At 40.5% G+C, this 23,200-nt stretch overlaps 2 protein-coding genes across 2 annotated transcripts in view; both read left to right on the top strand.

The window, feature by feature from the left end:
• The window catches only part of LOC143022814 (uncharacterized), a gene marked incomplete at its 5' end in the record, with an annotated part of 149,122 nt that overhangs the window by 69,469 nt on the left and 56,453 nt on the right, over window positions 1-23,200 (top strand). The window lies entirely within an intron of this gene.
• LOC143022812 (uncharacterized) overlaps window positions 22,066-23,200 on the top strand; it is a 25,068-nt gene continuing 23,933 nt past the window's right edge. The window contains exon 1 of the mRNA XM_076181190.1: window positions 22,066-23,200. This exon is cut by the window's right edge and continues 2,271 nt beyond it. The gene's annotated coding sequence lies outside the window, so the exon portion shown is untranslated.

The raw sequence follows: 23,200 nt of genomic DNA, 5'->3' as shown, positions 1-23,200 counted from the left end.
AGAATATAGTAAGAGACTTAGCGGATAAAAAGAAATGTATAATTACATTAGGAATGGAAGAGAAATATAATCTAAATAGAACCACAAGAATCAATGAGGAAAAAGAAAAAGTAAGCAGTTTACTAGAATTAGTTCAGGAAGATGAACCTGAAAATATGAAAGAAATTGTAGAGATGTATAGGCTTGCAAAGTATAGTACAGATAAGACCAGACCAATTAAGATTAAATTCAGGTCACAAACGACGGCAGAGAATATCATAGCAAAAACAGGGAAACTAGCAGCCAGTGAACAATATAAAAAAGTATGGATAAAATGAGAAATGAATAAAGAGGAAAGAGAGGAGGAAAAAATGAAAAGACATGAAGCTAAGGAAAAAAACGAGAATAGAACAGAGTAAAAAAAAGAAGTTCTATTGGAGAGTAGTGAATATGAAAGTAAGGAAATACGACATACTAGAGAAAAACAAAAGGGAAACAGAGAATACAGTGGAAGTGGCAGAAAACTAAAAGTGTCTTACACAAATATAGATGGATTAATAACAGGATTGAATGAGTGGAATATTATCTGAGGGAAAAAGGACTGGATAGAATGGGAATTGTATAAACGAAATTAAAAGGTCCACTACCCAACGGTGTAGGACATGATGCATATAATTATTGGATTAGAAACAGAGAGACAAAACAAGGGGGTGGAGTTATGTTCCTGACTAAGAAGGATATAAACGTGAGGTGTGTCACATATGAAAAGAATACAGTAGAGATGATTATGATCAAAGTGGAAGACAGAGATAAGAAGAGCAGAAAGTTTGTGATAAATTATATGCCTCCAAAAACAGCCTCGTGGGAAGAGAGTGAACATAAAAGTCTGTTAGAAGACGCAAGGATAACATTAAATAAGATAATGGAAGATGGAGGAAGAATAGTTATGATGAGTGACTTTAATTGCAAAGAAGTCTGCTGGGAAGAGATGACAGTAAAGGGTGGAGATGGCTCATGGGGAAATGTTCTACTCGAGATGATTATTGACCACACAATGACACAATGGATACAGGAGAACACTAGGTATAGAAATGAAGAAGAACCATCAAGACTAGACCTAATAATCACATCTGAACCTAGAATAGTGGAAAAGATAGAATATAAAACACCAATAAGTAAAAGTTACCACATATTGATTGAACTAGAACTAAATGAGGAAAAATACATGAAAAGAAATGAACAATATAGAAAAGGAAGAATGATGTACGAAAAAACAAACTTTGATAAAATAAGAGAATTCTTTCAAAAAGAAAACTGGGAAGGAATATACAAAGAAGAAACAAAAGTGGAAGAGAAATGGAATATATTGACAAAAATTTATAAAAAAAAAAAAAAAAAAAGTCCCAAGACAAAAACAAGAAAAAGAATATGTAAAGTGCTGGTACAACAAAAGTTGTGGGGAGTTAAAAGACAAAAGAGATAAAGCTTGGACCAAATGGAAGAAAGAAAAAGACTTGAAAAATGGAAAATATATACATGTTATAGAAATGAATATGTACAAGTGTGCAGAGAGGAAAGGAGAAAATATGAAAAAGATGTCATAGAAAAATGTAAAGATCAACCAAAATTATTAACAGATTTGTAAACAACAAACTGAAAAACAAACAAGATTTGGAGAAATTAAGAAAAGGAGTTGAATACACAGAGGAAATTGAAATGGCAGAAATTATGAACAAGCATTTTAAATCAGTGTTTACAAGGGAGAATATACAACTGGAAGAGATCGAATGGAAAGAGAAAGTCCCCCCTATGAAAGAAATAGAAGTAACAAAGAATGAAATAATGAAACACTTGAGTAATCTTGATGTTAGAAAATCGCATGGACCAGATGAAATAGGAAACTGGATTTTGAAAGAATGCAGGAATGCACTGGCAGACAAAATACATAGCATAATAAACAGTTCCTTGAAAGAAGGAAAAGCTCCAGATGATTGGAAAAAAGCAAATATAGTACCTATATATAAAGGGGGAAATAAAGAAGACCCTAACAACTATAGACCAGTCTCTCTAACAAGTACAATAGCAAAAATTTGTGAAAGAATTGTCAAAAGTAGATGGGTAAAATATTTAGAAAAAAACAATGTGCTAAATCCAAGGCAATTTGGATTCAGACAAGGACGATCATGCGTCACCAATTCAATATGTTTCTATTCAAGTCTAATAGATATAATACAAGAAAGAGATGGATGGGCTGATTGTGCATTTCTAGACCTAAAAAAAGCTTTTGACAAAGTACCACATAAGAAGTTGCTTAAGAAATTAGAAACTGAAGGAGGAATACAGGGCAAACTGCTTAAATGGATGGAAGACTTTTTGCAAGAAAGAAAAATGAGAGTAGTGATAAGAGACAAACACTCAAATTGGGATGAAGTAATAAGTTGTGTTCCACAAGGAACAGTTCTGGCCCCAATAATGTTTGCTATATATATTAATGATATGGATGAAGAAATTGAAAGTTATATGAGCTTCTTTGCAGATGATGCAAAACTATTAAAAAAAAGTAAACACGGAAGAAGATTGTGAGTCACTACAGAGTGATCTAAATAAAGTATGGGAATGGAGTAGGAAGTGGGAGATGGAGTTCAATACTAAAAAGTGTAGTATAATGGAATTTGGAAAAAGCAAAAACAGAATAACAGGATCATATAAATTGGGAGAAGAAGGAATAAAAAAAGTAGAAAATGAGAAGGACCTGGGAGTCATTGTTATGAATAATATGTCACCTGAGAAACATGTAAATAAGATTTTTGGTGAAATTTATAATTTAATAAGAACAATCAAAGTGGCATTTACATACGTGGATGAAGAAATGGTGAAGAAAATACTAATCACTCTGATAAGACCAATATTGGAATATGCATAACGATGTGGTCACCAATTACAAAAAAAAAAAAAAAAAAAAAAAAAAAAAAAATGTATAAAAAAACTTGAAAGAATACAAAGAGCAATTACAAAATTGACACCAACACTCTCAAAACTATCATATGAAGAGAGACTAGCATAACTTGAGCTACAGACACTAGAGCAAAGAAGAGAGAGAGGAGATTTGATAGCTATTTACAGAATCATGAAAGGCATAGAAATTATTGATAGAGAGGACCTAATAAAATGGGATGATAGAAATACAAGAGGACACGGAAAGAAAATCAAGAAAGACAGCTATAGAAGAGATCTGAATAATAGCAGCTTTCCTCACAAAGTAATAGACAGTTGGAACAAGTTAGATGAGAAAGTAGTGTGCGCAAAAACAATACATGAATTTAAAAATAGTTCAGATAAAATGAGATATGGAGACGGGACACCACAAGCATAGCTCCCCTTCCCGAAAAACAACAACTAGGTACAACTAGGTAAATACACACACACAGCGAAGATTGGAACTCCGAAAAAAAAACAATTTCTGTGGATTTCAGTGATGAGAGAGTACCTGTGTTGTATTAGTAGGGAAGGGAAAAGCTCATTGTGTAGTGGGCAGGTAATAAAAAAAGGAGAAGGGGAGGCATTATTGAAGAAAATGGAAGGAAATGAGGAAGGGGATGAACAAGCCTTAAATGTCAGAAGGAGTGGAAACAATAAAAGATGTGTAGATGACACAGCTGATGTTGAACAAGTAAGTAAAGGAATTAAGAGTAGAAATATAGATAGGAGCAGCTCAATAGAAAGTGGAGATAATTATTTCTATGGATTTAATGAGGGAGGAGATGTCAACCTCCCCCCAATTAGCAAGTCTAGAGGAAAAACTAACAAAAAGGAACGAATCATGGGAGGTTAGGTATAGCCAACTCACACTACTTACACAGAGTTGATAAATTGGAAGAACTGAAGAAGGATAATCAAAACCTACCTAAAGAAATAGAAGAGTTAAAAAGACAGTTAAGAGAAGTAATGGATGAGAATTAGGAATTAAAGAGGAATAAAAAAGATAATAAAGAATCCATAGCAAAAGAGATAAGTGGTTGGAAAAAAGTCCAGGAGGATAACAAAATTGAATTTAGAGATATAGTGGAACAACAGATGAAGGAACATAATAAGGACAATAATAAGAGAGAAGGAGAATATAGTAAGAGACTTAGCAGATTAAGAGAAATGTATAATTATATTAGGAATGGAAGAGAAGCATAATCCAAATAGGACTACAATAGTAAGGGATGAGAAGGAAAAAGTAAACAAGGTGATAAAATATTTCAAGGTGAACAAGAAATATAGAAAGTGAAGAAATATATAGACTAAGGAAATAAAATATAGACAAGACCAGACCAGTTAAGGTTAAATTCAGGTCACAAACGACAGTAGAGAATGTCTTATTAAAAACAGGGAAACTAATAAAAAGTGATCAGTATAAACAGGTATGGATAAAAAGAGAGATGAATAAAGAGGAAAGAGAGGAATAGAAAACAAAAAGAGTCGAAGCTAAGGAAAAAAAAAACGAGAACAGGGCAGAGATAAAAAGAAATTCTATTAGAGAGTAGTGAATATGAAAGTGAGGAAATGGTTCATAGTAGAGAAAAACAGAAGGGAAACAGAAAACAGGATGGAGGTAACAGAAAATTAAAAGTGTCTTTCACAAATATAGATGGCTTAATAACAGGCTTGAATGAACTGAATGATTACCTGAAGGAAAAAGAACCGGACATAATGTGAATTGTAAAGACAAAATTGAAAGATCCATTACCATCCAACAGTGTAGGACATGGTGCATATAATTATTGGATTAGAAACAGAGAAGTAAAACAAGGTTGTGGAGTTATGTTCCTGACTAAGAAGAATGTAAATATGAGTAATGTTACATATGGAAAGAATAGAGTGGAGATGATTATGATGGAAATAGAGGACAGGGGCAAGAAGAGCAGGAAGTTTGTGGTAAATTATGTGCCTCCTAAAACGGCTTCGTGGGGAGAGAGAAAACACAAAAATATGTTAGAAGACACAAGGATAACACTAAATAAGATAATGGAAGATGGAGGAAGAATAGTTATAATGGGTGACTTTAATTGTAAAGAAATCTGCTGGGAAGAGATGACAGTGAAGGGTGGAGATTACCTATGGGGAAATGTACTACTTGATATGATTATAGAACATACAATGACACAATGGATGCAAGAGAATACTAGGTATAGAAATGAGGAAGAACCATCGAGATTGGACCTAATAATCACATCAGAACCTGAAATAGTGGACAAGATTGGCTATAAGACACCACTAAGTAAAAGTGACCACATATAAGTTGAACTGGAGCTAAATGAAGAAAAAGAAATGTGGGAAATAATGAATAATATAGAAAGGGGAGATTGATATATGAAAAAATAAATTTTGATAAAATAAGAGAATTTTTTTTTTAAGAAGCAGACTGGGAAAGGATATACAATGAGGAAATATCAGTAAAAGAGAAATGGAAAATTTTGACAAAAAATTATAAGAAAGGAGTAGAAAAGTATGTTCCAAGTCAAAAACAATAAAAAGGATATGTAAAATGTTGGTACAACAAAAGATGTAGGGACTTGAAAGACAAAAGGGATAAAACTTGGATAAAATGGAAGAAAGACAAAATACCCGAAAAATGGAAAATATATACTGGTTATAGAAAGGAATATGTACAAGTGTGCAGTGAAGAAAAGAGAAAATACGAAAAGGATGTAATAGAAAAATGTAAAGATCAACCAAAACTATTTCATGCATTTGTAAACAACAAACTGAAAAACAAACAAGAATTAGTGAAATTACGACAAGGAGGAATTGAATACACAGAGGAAATAGTAATGGCAGAAATTATGAACAAGCATTTTAAATCGATGTTTATGAGGGAGAAAATACAACCTAGAGATGTCGAGTAGGAGGAGAAAGTCCCCCCTATGAAAGAGAAGTAACAAGGAAAGAAATAATGAATCACTTGAGTAATCTCGATGTTAGAAAATCGCATGGTCTAGATGAAATGGCAAACTGGATTTTGAGAGAATGCAGGAACGAACTAACAGACAAAATACATAGTCTATTAATCAGTTCATTGAAAGAATGAAAAGTTCCAGAAGATTGGAAAAAAGCAAATATAGTACCAATATATAAAGGGGGAAACAAGGAAGACCCTACTAACTATAGACCAGTCTCTCTTACAAGTAAAATAGCTAAAATTTGTGACAGAATGATCAAAATTAGATGGGTAAGGCATTTGGAAAAAAAAAGAATGTGCTAAATCCAAGGCAATTTGGATTTAGACAAGGAAGATAATGTGTCACACACTTGATGTGTTTTTATTCAAGACTAATAGATATGATACAAGAAGGAGATGGATGGGCTGATTGTGCCTTTCTAGACCTGAAAAAAGCTTTTGATAAGGTGCCATATAAGAAATAGCTAAAGAAATTAGAAACTGCAGGAGGAATACAGGGCAAACTACTGAAGTGGATGGAAGACTTCTTGAATGAAAGAATAATGAGAGTGGTGATAAGAGACAAACAAGGAAGACCCTTCTAACTGTAGACCGGTCTCTCTTACAAGTACGGTAGCTAAAATTTGTGAAAGAATTAACAAAATTACATGGGTTAAGTATCTGGGGGAAAAAATGTACTAAATCCAAGGCAATTTGGATTTAGACAAGGAAGATCATGTGTTTCAACCTTGATGTGTTTCTATTTAAGACTAATAGACCTGAAAAAAGCCTCTGATAAGATGCCACATAAGAAATTGCTAAAGAAATTAGAAACTGCAGGAAGAATACAGGGCAAACTACTTAAGTGGATGGAAGACTTCTTGCATGAAAGAAAAATGAGAGTAGTGATAAGAGACAAACATTCTAATTGGGATGGAGTGATTAGTGGAGTTCCTCAAGGAACAGTTTTGGCCCCAATAATGTTTGCTCTATGAATTAATGATATGGATAAAGGAATTGAAAGTTATATGAGCTTCTTTGTGGACGATGCAAAAATGTTGAAAAAGTGAACACTTAAGATTGTGAGTCGCTGCAGACTGATCTCAATAAAGTATGGGAATGGAGTAGGAAGTGGGAGATGGCATTCAATATTAAGAAGTGTAGTATAATGGAATTTGGAAGAAGCAAAAAAAGATTAGTGGGATCATAGAAATTGGGAGAGGAAGAAATTTAAAAAAGTGGAAAATGAGAAGGACCTGGGAGTCATTATTATGAATAATATGTCCCCTGAGAAACTTAAAAAAAAAATGGAGAAACTTATAATTCAATAAGAACAATCAAAGTTTCATTTACATACCTAGACGAAGAAATGTTGAAGAAATATATCTAGTCACTTTGATAAGACCAAAATTGGAATATGCAGCGACGACGTGGTCAAGTACAAAAAAAAAAAAAAAAAAAAATGTATAACAAAAATTGAAAGAATACAAAGAGCAATTACGAAATTGGCACCAACGCTCTCAGAACTATCACATGAGGAGAGGCTGGCAAAACTTGAGCTTCAGACATTGGAGCAAAGAAGAGAGAATTGATAACTATTATAGAATCATGAAAGGCATAGAAACTATTGATAGAGAGGATCTAATAAAATGGGGTAGTAGAGATACAAGAGGACACGGAAAGAAAATCAAGACAGTTATAGAAGAAACCTCAAAAAGAACAGCTTTCCCCACAGGGTAATAGACGTTTGGAACAAATTAGATGAAAATGTGATGTGTGCAAAAACGATACACGAATTTAAAAATAGTCCACATAAAACGAGATATGGAGACGGACACACACGAGCATAGCTTCCCTTCCCATAAAATACAACTAGGTAAATACACATACCCATCTCCGCCCACGAGATGTGGAGTAACGGCTTGCACAGCATCGATACTGAAAATATTTCAGCCTTGGGCGGGATACGAACTCGGACCACTGGAGTAGCAGTTGCAAACGCAACCGCTATGCCGTCGAGCTATGTCTTTGAGGGTGTGTATGCGTGTGTCTTTGTAAGGCCACACCATTACCCATAGATCGAGCTTTTTATTAACTCCGAGCTTACATCCGGGAGGGTAATAACTGTCGATCATGAGTCCAGAACTTGATCCAAGATCGTAGTGAAACAGGGAGAGATCTGAATCCTATCTTTTATGGTTGTCTGGTCGTTGGCACGTTTGTTGACCACAAGGTGCATGAATGAACAGACAACAAAACATGTATTCGTTTGTATGTGTGTGCGCGCGCGAAAGTGGGTGAGCGGGTGAGAGGGTCTAATAGAGCGAGTCCACGGTTGGAATGCCACTAGATCATTTTCTTGCAAGTCGTGGACGGGGGAGGACGGGCGGGCGAGCAAGTGAGTGGGTGAGCGAGCGACCGAACGACCGACCGACTGACCAACCAACGGGTAAGGCGCTTGCGCAGTGTTTGTATACAACGGCTGAACTGAATTTTATATACCGTTGTTGCGCCCCATGTATCAGTTCGTAAATACAGTATTAAACGGAGCCTGAAGTTCTACAATATTGGTGATAAATACACACACTGAAGAAAAACAGTTTTCTACATAGAATAGTGGACACTTGGAACAAACTGGACAATGAAATAATATGTGCAAAAATCATTCATGAGTTTAAAAGCAAACTAGACACTGCGAGATACAAAGGCGGGACACCACAAGCATTGCTCCCCTTCCCGCAAAATACTAGGTAAACACACACACACACACACACACACAAACGGGTTACTACGAGCATAGCACTTGTCCCGTAGAGTACAACTAGGTAAATACAACTAGGTAACGATACACAATGATATGGATGTAGGAGTGAAGTGTTACATGAACTTCTTTGCTGATGAGAGGAAGCACAGACGAAGACTGCAGATCGCTACAAGAAGACCTATTGACAAAATATGGAAATGGAGTCAGAAATGTGAAGTGAACTTTAACATTAAGAAATGCAGTATAATGGAATTTGGAAAAAGCAAAAGTAGAATATCGGGTCAATATAAAATTTGTACAAAGGAAGTAAAAAAAGCCGACACAGAAAGGGATCTTGGAGTAATTATGTCAAGTGACTTGACACCTGATAAACATGTCAACAAACTAGTTGGAGAGATTGTTAACTTATTAAGATCAATGAAAGTGGCCTTCGACTACATGAATGAAGAAATGGAAAAGAAAATAGTCATTACACTGATAAGACCTAATTGGAGTATGCTGCGACACTATGGGCACTTAGTACAAAAAAAAAATCTAAGAGCAGCGACAAAAATGGCATCTACACTCAAATTCGACATTCGAACAAAGATTGGATAAATTACATCTATCAACACTGGAACAGAGAAGAGAAAGAGGCGATTTGCTGGCTACAGAATTATGAAAGGGATGGAAGTATTTGGTAGAGATGACTTATTAAAATGGGACAGAAGAGAAACAAGAGGACACGAGAAGAAGCTAAAGGACAGTTACAGAAGAGATTTGAAAAAGAATAGCTTCCCACACAGAGTGATTGATGTCTGGAACAAACTAAACGGGGAAACTGAGTGTCAAAGCTACACAAGATTTTAAGAACAAACTGGATGCAGAGATACGAAAACGGGTCACTACGTGCACAGCTCTCGTCCCGTAAAACACAACTAGGTAAAAATACACACACACACACACACACACACACACACACACACACACACACACACACACACACACACACACACACACACACACATATATATATATATATATATATATATATATATATTATATATATTATATAAATACATATACCGTGTATATATATATTATATATATATATATATATATTTATATATATATAATATACATATAATATACATATACCGTATATATATATATACATACATATATACATACTATATATTAGTGCAGTGGATTCTTATTTGGCAGGATTGAGTTTGGTTTCTTGATGCAATGATTCAGTGGTGTTATGTTTATGACGATATACACTCCGTTTCGAATGTTGCCATGAAAACGAACTTTATGTTGTTGAACATTTATATTTTGCATATTTTCGAATGAGGACGAATAGTTTTGTTAAATAAGAGCTGTGAGTACAAGTTTACTGTACTTTTCCAGAATGTGTATACGCACACACATGATGTTTGTGTTTTGTCGTAAATGATTTACCATCGCTTATCTGCGAACATGCGCGTACAGGCATGCCAACGCACATATTTTGTTACAGATCATGTCGTATTAGATCAAATTGATTGTCGAACTTTTAATAAAGTTCCCGCAGATTTTGAACTAACACCAGACGACTTTATTCAGATGAAGGGCCTCCAATTTATTATTATTAATTTTTCAAGTTTGTAATAGCTCTTCGCTCTCTCCCTTCCCCCCATTCTTCGTCATAATTTAACCAAACATCTGAAATGAAGTACCTATTTCTGAGTTCGGTATACAGTACTTAAACCCAGGGCCCTCACATGGGCAGGGGGCTCATATGCCCTGGGGTGGCCCATTTAGGGGCCAGCAATATCTAGTCTGGACATGCCGCCCACAAGGCTGACAAAATAATAATAATAATAATAAAAAAAAAGGCAAAGGAGCTTGAATGTTTTACCGTAATATACGATTTTTGCGGTAGAATAAACAGGATAAGAAATATTTTTCTCTCATCCTTTCTGCAATAAGGACATTAAGTACAAAATTTAAAATGTTTAATTAATTCGCAAACCAATAGCTAAAACAGGCTGTAAGAAAGGGTAGAGGTGGGAAATGGTGATGGGGGAGGGGAGCGTAATTATTTATTTTATTTTATTTATCTATTTATTATTTTTTTTAATGTTACTCCCACAGGCTTTGAGCCCGTGCTGTGGTGTTTATGGAAGACACACCTTGCAGAGAGGAAGTGGGATGGTGTAGCTAGCTAGAGGAGCAGGGGAGGGGGGCAGTGGAAAAGAGGCTGCAGCTGTCAGAGAGGCGGCGGACACTCTAGTAGCTGACGGAGCTCATAGGGGCTTTGGAGGCGGCAGAGGCGGCTCACAAGACCTTCAGGGGGCGGGGCAGTCGCTCAGGTAGTGGAGGAGGAGGTCGGCATTTTCGGCGCGGCAGTGGTTGCACCGGCCGTCTTCCGTGGTGCACCGGGGATTCATTTGCCAGAAACAACGGTCCTCGAGACGCAGCCTGAAGAGCAGCTTTTCTACCCGTCTGGGAGTGGAGCGGGGGAGTATTAGAGGTTTATATGCTGTCACCCTCTTGTACCACCCCGCCCGTTGGGAAGTCTCTGCCTCACTGCGTGCGTGGTAATGCCTTGGTTCGAAGTTTGAGCTGGCTGCTGCTGGGAGGGACCTGGACATCGACCCTGGGGCGCTGGCGAGCAGCCGCGTCAGCGAGGTCGTTGCCATGGACACCGACGTGACTTGGCACTCAGTTGATAATGACGTTCCATCCAGGATGGTGTAATTTGTGCAGTAGCGCAAGGATATTGGTGAGTAGGTGGACATTGTCTCCAGGCTCTGCGTGTTGCAAGCAGCTCATCAGGTTCAGAGAGTCGGTGTGAATAACCATAGAATTGGAGTGGGATACAAGGGCGTGTTCTAGGGCCCCCTGCATCGCTACGGCCTCGGCTTGGAGAGAGGACGCGGAGTCGCTGACTCTCCTGTCGAAGGTACATCCATCTAGGACGAAGGCAGCTCCGGCCGTATGAGGGCTGTTTGTTTCTACCGGCCCGTCGGTGTAATGGGTCGTATAACCAGGTGACGTCAGTGCCCGGATGTCGTTTTCTGTCGACACGCGTGCACTGTCCGGGTGGCATGTGCCCTTTTCCCCCGGAAATGACGTAATTTTGAAGGTCACGAGAGCCGGCGCCCATGGCGGTGGGCATTTGTAGTCCTGGTGGGATTTTATTATGTCCGTCTCGAGGAGAGGTTGACGTAGTTAGAAGGAATTCAGAAGGTTGGCCGCTTGAGAGAGCCAAGTGTTGGGGCGAAGCGGTGTGTCTTTACGTTTTAGGGAGGTGTAGATGGCCCTACGTGACAGGTAGTCGCCTGTCCAGATGAGAAGTCTACCTCTCACACCTTTGCGGGCGAGAGTGCCTTGGATAACCAGAGGACTGGCTAGCTCGAAGGCCTTTTCCAGATCGAGGAATATCGTGATGGAGGGCTCGCTGCTCACTGCAGCGAGAAGGGTAACAATGCTGTGGGCCGTACCAGTGCCCTTGCGATAAGTGTAGATATGCTCATGCAACGGATCTAATTTCCATAGCAATCTTTGGAGTACCATTCTCTCTGCTGTTTTCCCCCATGCAACTGACCAGGCTGATGGGGCGGTAGGCACCGGGTTCCTTGGGTTTGGGAATCGGCACTATTGTGGCCGTCTTCCAGGCTGTGGGCAGTCTGCCAGTCCTCCAGGACGCATTGACTATGCGAAGAAAAGCCTCGTTTCCTGCAAGTCCGAGGTGTGCCAGCATGGAGTAGGTAACTCCGTCCTCGCCGGGAGCAGTGTCTTTGTCAGGTCTGCGGGCGGCCGTGAGCTCTCCGAGAGTGAATTCCTTGTCAGTCTCGTCTGTCTGGGCCATCATGTCCCCGACGTGGTGGATCCTTTCCTCCCACAGCTGCTGTTGCGTCTCCTGGGCGCGCTGCGGCAGGAAGGCGCTGCTGGTTCGAGAGGCGAATTCTTCTACTAGCCGCTGCACATCTGCGGTTGGGGCATGATGGGTTAGACGCACGTGAGACCTAGTGGTGGCAACATGAATTTTACACAAGAGCTCTGAGAGGTGTGGGTGTTGAAGCCCTCGCACCGCTCGTGAAATTTGTTTATCCTGACACGTGTAACCGTGGTATGCACTTCGAGAACTGCCGCTCGGAGGTTAGCAAGATTGACCTGTGTCCTGTTCCGCCGGAAGGCGCGGCGGAACATGCACACCCTGTAGTTAGCCTCTCTTACTTCCTTGTTGTAGTACCAGTGGTTCTTGTGTCTCCGGGTGAGCTGTCCCTGCAGGGGAATCGCACCATTCGCGGCAGCGTGGAGGGCGGCTGAGAAGTTCGCCTTCAAGCTGTCTACGTCCCATGCCGAAGGGTTTTACTCAGTTGCCCAGGTCGCCAGGGCGTTGGAGAAGAGAGGCCAGTTGGCCTTGGATGTGTTCCACCGCGGAATGTGTGCCACCACCGATGGCGGAGCCACATCTTGTATGTACGTGCATACGGCAAAGTGGTCACTGGTGACAACCGGGTGGATCTCCAATCTCGCACTGGAGGAGAGAGTGGCAGTCACAAGGGTTAAGTCGAGCCTGCCTCCCCGTACGTGGGTCGGAGATCCGTCGTTCAGCAGGGCCATGTCAGGGGAGGAGTTCAGTGTGAGGTGTAGGTGATTCCCAATATCATTGGGGCGCAGTGTGGATGACAAAGATGGGTGGTGAGCGTTAAAATCCCCTCCAAGGATGAAGAGAAGAAGGCCCACTTGGTAGGGAGTAGTGCGATGTGGTCAGAGAAGATAGTCTGTATGGGAAAGTACTTAACGTGTGTCGCTGCTAGACCAGATGTGATATGGTCGAGCGTGCCTCCTCTTGAGTGTATGACACTCCCAGTGGGCCAATGAGTGAGGCGGTGGCGGTGGATGTACTCGAAGAGAGGTAGCCCACTGCGGTTCGAGGAAGGGGAGACATCTCCTAGGGTAGGGTGCCGGGCGTTGAACTGCCATGTCATGGATAGAGCAACGTATGAGTTGATGGGGGATGGGAGAGTGAATGTAACTTAGAAGGCCATTCCTGACATGATAGATATGCGAGACGTAGCATGAGAACGGAGGTGCCTATTTCCCAGGATCGTGGTGGCCAACAAAAGCTTCTTGGATAAATACAGTATAACTTGTGGTTGGTGGCGGCATACATAGGTCTTGAGGTAAGTAATTTTCGGATAACTGTTGATGCCACAAGTATTCTAAGTGATGATGTGAAATTTCATCTCGTTAGCAAAGTTTGCCTTTGGGTTTACAGGTGGCTGGCGGAGACGATGACGTGGAGGTGGTACTGCTCTGAGGCGTGTGTTGTAGCTTGATAGGTATTTGGTTACTGAATTTTTCGAACCAGTTGGTGAGGGCCTCCAGTTTCTCGGAGAAGGTGGCGACAGTCGTGATGATGACTTGGTGGGATTTGACAAGCGTGGCTAGGGTGCACTCAGTGGAGGTTTGCTTTGCGGCGAGGCTATCGATGTGATTTTTAATTGCGTCAAAGCGCGTTGTAGTTGCTCTGCAATGTGCCGTTAAGTTGGCACCGGTCTTGGGGAGGGCAATTGCGGCGAGTCAGGCAGGTTTGAGGGTGTCAGCAATGGGACGGCTCTTGGGTGAGACCGAGGGAGTGGTGGTGGCGCGTATGTAGTCTGGAAGGTGGCCACCTGAGCACGTTTCGTACATCCGTGCCATACATTCACTCCGGGTTCGTGACAGCGGGGGCATTTCCACATGGATGAATTGGGAGTGGGAAGCTGGTCGGCTGTAGAAGTCTCATTGGTGTTGATGGGCTGAGAAGGGGTGCGATGTGGGCAAGTGCGTGAGGGGTGAGCACTTGCACACCAGCCACACTTGTCAATGGAAGCAGTACAATACCGACACCCCAGTATTTGAAGCACCAGGGCTATTCATCTTTCATCCATCGGAACTTGATCGGTGTTCGGCAAGGAAGGAAGCTGAAGTGATGTTCTGTAGGTGGTGGTTGGGGGTGACTCCAGACAATAACAAGGCAGTTTGAAGGGTGCCCCGTGTTGGTAGAAGCGGCGCACACTGTATACACCCGAAAGATTTTTTGCTAGGGACGGGTCAACGCCGACAGGGTAACGGGTGGCGAGATACGTGGGAAATTTATGTGGTCTATCGGTCGAGTTCTGAACACCGAATTTTGGGGATAAGAAATTACCCTTCGTGGCACTCTGAATGGTCTCGGTAAGTCCAAGATCTAAGGATATAAGGTCTAACCACTTCCGACCGAATTTCGAGGGAGTTGGCGCAGCGGGCCCGTGAACGTCACCTGGCTGTTCAAAGTGGGGTTCTCGGGTCCTATAGCTGTCAGTTGAAGCTGGTCCGTCGTTCGGGAATGTTGTCGCCTTCGCTCGCACCGCTCCACGCAATTAGTTATATTCTGACAAATATTATCTAATATATATATATAAATATATATAAAATATTATAGTTCCTGTCTATATATATGAATATATGATATAATATATATATATATATATATATATATAATATATAAAATATTATAGTTCCTGTCTTCCTTGGCGTTTCACAGTTTTCTTCAGTGTTTCACAAAGAGAAAACGGACCCAGCCTAATGACGTCAGAAGCTGCGCACAATAATTCAAACGGTCTGACCTGTATATTTAGACCTTGGGTAAGTCTACGTGAAATATACGCATACCGAGAGGTGACAACAGACATTGTCACCTCAGCCAACTCCGGATCGAGCCTGAATGACTTGGTAATTAAAAAAAAAAAAAAAAAAAAAAAAAAAAAAAGTTTCGTATCCACAGTCGGGTTCTCGCGGAAGATGAGTTTAACATAAAAAGTTTTGGGGGCGAAAGCAGGGGAGGCATTGTCAGGGGAGGTGAACTGTAGGAGAGAGGATGAGGCTGAAGGTGAGTGAGGGAGTTAATTATCGGAAGCCGTGGGTTGAGAGTTCTCGTGCATGAACTACTTAAAAGCTGGAGAATTGGATTCGCTCGTGTTCGAAGTCTGGTTCACAGATCGTTTGGTGGCGGTGGTGTGGGTGGAGGCGGCTGCGGCAGTGGTGGGCTAGGTAGCAGGGAGCAATGGCTGCCATGGTGTGCTACCAATATGTTGTTCGTGCATTGGCAGTGAAGGCCAGTGTTGCTCAGTGATGTCCACGTCTTCGCTGAGAGCGAAGTTGGCATCAATATCGGTGAGAGTGCCCGGTCCAGAATAAGCCATGTTGCCTCAGCAATATGGCAGAATGTAGGCGATTGGTGCTAGTGGGGCTGCAGTGACGTGGATCATTAAGACGCGTCATACTCCTTGAACTGCGCATGCACACACGGGCGGAACACTGGACAGGGTGTTTTGGCCAAGGATATGATTTTCTTATGGCAAACATTGACTGAGTCCTATATCCCTCAAAACTGCTTATACCTCAAGACTGACGTCTAGTGCTTTATATTGTACTCAGCTAAGGCTGGAAGACAGTAGCTCGCTGGATCTTCTATAATTTATTCGAAATAGTAGGTCAATTGCGGGTGTGTTTACATTCAGTCAGCAATCGTTTTATATATATATATATATATATATATATATATATATATATATAAATATATATATATATATAATAGATACTTCATGTGGGCGTTCTAGGGTGACAGTTTTTCATGTGACCCAATAGATAAAATAAAACCAAACGATTGTCAATGTAGAAGGATATATATTTTTATTGGTCCCATAAGAAAGTGTATGCTGACGTGGAGACTGCGATGCGTTCAGAACTTTGTACTTAAAATGATCGTAGAGAAACTCGCTACACTGCCATCGACTCGTTGTGAGACATTCAAACGAAACCTCGAGAAATTTGAACGAATGTTTACTGATTATTTAGTGGTCCATGTAGGGATATGGTGAGGCGTTGGAGTAATTGTTTATTTATTTATTTATTTATTTATTTATTTTTGCTGTGCTCTACGTCAAAGTTTATGCAAGACTGACAAACCTAGAGGAAGGAAATACACATTTGTACACTGAAGGATTGTACGAGTGTACGCTCTCTCTTTCCCTCTTCATATGCATGTTGGTTATCAAGGACTGGTTAAAAAGCACTCCACTTAGAAGTCTTTATATTTTTTCGTAACTCTTGTCCCTCTACCTCTGTTCCTATCTTTGCCCCTTTCCCTTTCTCCGTTCTCAGGTAATCCTCTCGTATTTCACCATTTTCTGCATTGCCCAGTTCTTCCCATTCTTCCTCACACTCCCTCCTCCCGCGTCCTCCTCTAAACATTCACCTGACACCACAGTAATCAAACCTGTCCAGTCACACCCTGTTACCCCTCCTAACATATCCTATCATTCATCCCAATCCTCTCCCATTTTTCCCTCTCACCTCTTTGACAAGCTCCTCTCTTTTCTTTCCTTTCCCATCCTCCTTGATTGATATGTGTGGCCGGTTACCTGGCGTCTGTGGGTCCTGCCTTGTCAACGGATTGGGTCTACTCTGCACCCCCGCCCCCAATTTTTCAATAACCCATTAACTACCGTACTTGTGTGCTTATTCAGGCTACAATGTGAGGATTTTATTCTCTCTGCCGCTAGGTGATTTTATTCAGTTAAGGGAAAGCCTCTGGGTCCTGATAGGTTAAAAAATTTCATCGACTGGTTTGGGTCTCGTCCATACTAACCGTACACGCTGCTGCTCGCTTCACGTCGATTGTCATCACTACATCCATCAACTGCGTTACTTCGATAGAGTAGATACAATTCGATTATAAAAGAAAAAATATTGATGAAACAAGCATTAACCGAAGTATATCATTAAAGATATGAAAATATTTGTGAAAAGGAACTGAATACGATTTTCAATAATTACCTGCCCGTATAAAGTAGTTTTTTGGGGGAGAGGTATTCCCAGCGTACATTTCTTATGCAGTTTGATGTTACACAGTTACTATGTCTATTTTGAATTTACCTAAATTCTAAATTGAACTTATGTTTGGATGGAACCCCTTCCATCTGTTTTCATTTTGTATATTACTAGGTGCACGAACGTAAACAGCTCTTTGCTAAAGGTTTAAGGCACAATGATAACCTAAAACATAGTGGTGGTGTATCAGATCATATGTTCACATACTCTAGTGTCAACACAAGCAAAAACGCATTGAAAATGTTCGTATGAATTTTTAAACTTCTGTTCTCGGTTCGCAATAAAGCTGTGACCCCGCCTTCGATTGCAAATAATCTTGTTAGAAGTTACAGGGTTACAAGTACTGGTCCTTCTGGAGGACCCGCAACGGCAGTTTACCCGCCCGAGTGTAAATTGGGAATTGGCGAGGTTGTTTACTGTTAATATTGTGCGGTGGATTATGCCTTTAACTTTGGCTACCTCCCTTGTAAGGGGGAAAAGCCGTTGGTATATGTATTTATGTTTTTGATTTTATGGTACTAGGTTCTGGTGAAATTTGTTGTCTACATCTTCTGATTTCCGAGTTAGGATAACAATCCAGTCTATAGGCAAATAACAAGTCAACAAACTTTGAAGTTTAGGAGAGCAGGATAAGGAAGGACAAGGAAATATACGAATACATTAATTTGTGGAGGAAGAGAAGGGGTTGTGGGTTAGGAGAGCGAGTGATGGCAGCAGCCGAAACTGCCAAGGATATTTTTCAACAAGAACCCACTGTATTGGATAAGAAGAAATGAAATAGATGATATCCATATATTTCGATCACGGACTGTGATCCTCTTCAGTGGAATACCGTATTCCACTGAAAAGGATCACAGTTCGTGATCGAAATATATGGATATCATCTATTTCATTTCTTCTTATCCAACACAGTGGGTTCTTGTTGAAATTTACGAGTATGTTACGACATTAATTTGTAGTTGGCAAGGATATGCAGTATGTTATTTGTGTGTGGAAATCCCATGTAGACAAGCGAATCAGTACGCCTCGCTACACTATTCATTTTCTTGTGAAAACTAGTTATATTTATCAGCTATTTCGAAAGGATCCTACTTAATTTAATTTTTCAAAATGCCAGCTAATGAATAATGCTACTATGGATTATTCCGTATCCGTAGTGATTCACGGTGAGGAAAGACCGCATATGAAGGGTATTTGGATCCGTTTTCCCAAACCACATTTGTACTTGAAAAATGTCAACGATGGGTTCGAACGCGTGGAAGAGAGGATTTTACCACCGAGAACGTGAAAAATACACCTATGCAGTAAACATTTCATAGGTGAATCTAGGCCTACTGATGACCTCTCGCATCCAATTCCTGCCCCTCTCAAGTTCGGAATAGGTTAGTCCACCAAGCACTGAAGCAGTACAATGTTATCCGATTCAAAATTGGTTTATTCATCCATTGTCATCTACAAAGCCTCTGAGGCTTAGGATTGCATGGTATTGGCAGGTTAGGCCTAAACCTAATGACAGTATTCACCATGACAATTAGGTAGTTGTTGACCTTGTTTCCGTACCATTTACCATTGTCGACTATTATAGCCAATGTTGTATGAGCACCTGCTTCAGCACTTTCACCCTGAAAATTAAAAGAGCAAAAATTAAGAAATGAAAATTTTACTGACAAACTAGGTGTAGGATGTAGGTGTAGGACCATGCTTATTTTGAAACAAATTTAAAACACCCTTGGCATTTGAATGACTCCCCTGACCTAACATGCTTAATAAACTAAAGAAAAAATTAATTTGCTACCTAATGTAATATGCATTGCATAGCATGCCATCAGCAGGCCCCAGTAGGCTACCTGTGGCTATTTTAATTAAAGTAAACACTGATAAAGAACTACCTTGAAAGCCTTGAAACACTGCAACGACTGGTTAATACAGTACATGGAGAAACTAACTTGAAACAAAGACTAGACATGCTAGAGAAAAGACCAGACCGGCCATATGATGCCGTGGAAAATACTGTCCCTTTCCACAAGTTTGGCCGTGTTTCCACTAGCTTTTAGTCCTCGACACTCTAACCAACACTTGAATTGAATGTTGGAATAAGTGTCAATACGTTGAATGTCGATCTTGACTCCAGGAACACTCGTCCTTTAACAACAATACCTTTGGAAATGGGTCGCATGTCGTTTCATATACAAAATGCATTGGGTTAGTACGCATCATCCGGGCACTTGGTAGTTTGCCCAATTGCCGATAAAGGGCGTGGTGATTGTGACGTCAAATATACGGTTTGCTATAAGAAGGCGATGATGATGATTTATGAAATTTTTGGCTTGAAAGCCAAGCGCCGGAGCCAGTAGGCCATTTAGCGTATATCTATCATATTGGAAGGCGAGGACGTTGGGATTGTGTATCGACTGTAGAAACAGCACCAGCCCGATCTCGCATCTCGGCGGGATGATTGGTTAAGGAGAGAGAGAGAATATATATATATATATATATATATATACATATATATATATATATATATATACACATATATACACATTGTAACAACCACAATGCACTTTAATTCTAAGCCATCAAAGGCCAGCATGTTGAAATTGAAATGTGGTACTGTCCAGGACTCGAACCCTTTCGAGTTCGAGTCCTGGGGATTACCACATTTCAATTTCAGCATGCTGGCCTATGATGGCTTAGAATTAAAGTGCAATGTGGTTGTTAAAATGTATCTCTAATCACTGGGACCCATTCAGTGTTGTACATATATATATATATATACATATATATATATATATATATATATATATATATATTTATTTATATATATGGAAGGAAGAGAGGCTGAAGGAGGAATTACATGGTGAAGACGAGGGACCAGATGCTAGGAATTGGAAGTGATATGACGATTAATGGATACTGGAGACAAGATAGTATCGGAGGAGGAAAAAACATAGTTTCTACATTAGTTTTACTTGAATAGTAGGGGGTTTTAGTGGAATTAGAAATTATTTACAAGGTAGGGAAGACCGGAGAATGGGGGAGGTAGGGTGTGCTTATATGTGAATGATATTTTGAAGGAGCCCGAAGGGATTTTCTCCCCGTCTTCTCTTGTTCCGCATAAGGGGACGGAGAGGGGTCGCCGATTAAGTGAAGCGGCTTTGCTGTGGATGTACTGTGTCTTGCTACATTGTTTCTGACCCAGGACTGTGGGCGGGATACAGGGATGACCCGTTATCCACGAGGAGATAAGGTGGGGGAAAGGGTGGTAGAGGGTAGTGGAATTGTTTCCATGCGTTCAGGATGGCAAAGAAAAGAGTTCATACATAATATTGATATAATTTAAAGCAAAATCTACACACGAGACATATTACGGACGCTTACAACGAGTACAAAGACAAGACTGCCTACTCCACCAAGGTCTAAATATACAGGTCAGACCGTTTACATTCTTCTGCGCAGCTTCTGACGTCATTTGGCTGAGTCCATTTTCTCTTTGTGATACACTGAAGAAAACTGTGAAACGCCAAGGAAGACAGGAACTATAATATTTTATATATTATATATATATATATATATATATATATATATATATATATATATATATATATATATATATATATATATATATATATTATATATCATATATATTATATATTCATATATATAGACAGGAACTATAATATTTTATATATATATTTTATATAATATTTGTCAGAATATAACTAATTGCGTGGAGCTGTGCGAGCGAAGGCGACGTCATTTTCGAACGACGGACCAGCTTCAACTGACAGCTATAGGACCCGCTAACCCCACTTTGAACAGCCAGGTGACGTTCACGGGCCCGCTGCGCCAACTCCCTCGAAATTCGGTCGGAAGTGGTTAGACCTTATATTCTTAGATCTTGTACTCCACGTGTGGTAGGTCCGACGCGTGTTCACAACTTCCTAGCGCAAACCCGCTAGGCTTTATACGCACATAGATTAATATACATAGATCAATATACACATTTATATGTACATACTAATTATGATCTATACACAAGCTCCCATAGCAGAATGGGTGGAAGTAAGTACGTGCCTATGACTTGGCTACCTCCTTTGTAAGAGAAGGGAAAGGTATATAGAGTTTATTGCGCTGGTAATAGTCACATGAAAAAGAATAAAGGGCGTTTGGTGTTGTGTGAAAGGATAACAATTCAGTTTTGCAGGGTGTCGAAAAGGTAGCTGAGGTGAGGAGGGGTTAAGTAGTGGAGGTGGTTCGGCTTGGCAATGCATCACCGTTATTCCAATGCCTTATGCATGCCCACACGAACGAAAGTACGCACGCACACAACTCGCGTATACATTAATGCACTTCCCGTAATCCTACACAGGTGAATGACATCACAACAAATGTGCCGCGTCTGTTCCAACCATAAATAATATTTTGCGTGCGGCACTGTCCACCTTTGAACGTTATATCTCGACTCTTAGTCTTTAAATACCCCTGCTCGAATCACTGAGTGATAAAACGAAACCAAATCGGAGTCCTCTGAATTAAGACCAAGAAATGCATGTTGCTGTGTGTGAAGAAAATGTAAAGCATTTTCGAAAGGTTCACCTCTCTGGGTAGTTTGACCCAAGTATCTGGGGCATCAAACGTTCCTAGAAATAGGTAGACGACTGGGGTTGCCTTGTGGAATTAAAGATAGTATAGATAGATGCAAGAACCAGTTGACGGAGGTGCGTGGTTTCAAGGTCATTCAGACCCTTGCCATGCAACTGAGAGACTATCCCACGGCTCAATAGATTTTTTTTTATTTTTGGGACAAAATCCTTGCGTTGGATCGTAAGTACCATTGGAGATAGTCTTTATACCAGGACATGCTTGTTGGTGCCGACACGAGGTATCGATAAACATCAGTTTTGGGGTTATGGTCACGTGACTTCTCGCATCCCGAGCGGTCGTGCTGTGGCGTTTTGACTGTGAGGAATGATCGACTGTCACTGAGCTTGGCAGGAGCGGGGTTGGGGGGGGGGGGTGTCCACAGGGCTGGAAGAGAAGAGTGAATATGGCTTAGCGCTGCCACGGGAGTTGCTCCTACTGATTGGAGTTAGGCCATCTGCCTTTGTAGAAATTAGGTTGATCGCGCGCGCGTGTATTTACCCAGCTCGACGGCATAGTGGTAGCACTCGCCACCGCTTTTCTAGCGATCCAAGTTCGGTTCCCGCCCAGGACTGAGGTAGTTTTAGCATCGCTGTGTTGCTAGCCGGCACTTCAACCCTCGACACTAACAACTATGTGTATTTACCTAATTGTACAGAAAAGGAGCAACGCTCGTGCGGACCTGCCTAGCTTCAAATATGTGCGCGTGCGTGTGTGTATACCTAATTGCATTGTACAGTATAAGACTATAAAATATATACTAGTGGGACACCGTTACCCTTAGATTCACTTGTTTTATTCATGTTTTCCCATGCCATTCACTGATCAATATATATTCTGATGACCGATCTCCACTTAAACTGATTTTTATTACTCTTAATAGTTTCCTTTAGTTTATATTTTATCCCAAACTATCTTGTTGCCAGAATCCCAACACAGTCTCTTTATCACTACACGTATGTTAAAGAGGATGCTCACTGGCCGGGTTAGAGCGTCGCTAC

This window comes from Oratosquilla oratoria, unplaced genomic scaffold, assembly GCF_046742065.1.
Source record: "Oratosquilla oratoria isolate Oo_2021 unplaced genomic scaffold, ASM4674206v1 SCAFFOLD186, whole genome shotgun sequence".
Taxonomy (NCBI): domain Eukaryota; kingdom Metazoa; phylum Arthropoda; class Malacostraca; order Stomatopoda; family Squillidae; genus Oratosquilla; species Oratosquilla oratoria.
The sequence above is the reverse complement of the archived record's forward strand: the minus strand, read 5'-3'. Positions and strand labels throughout refer to the sequence as shown.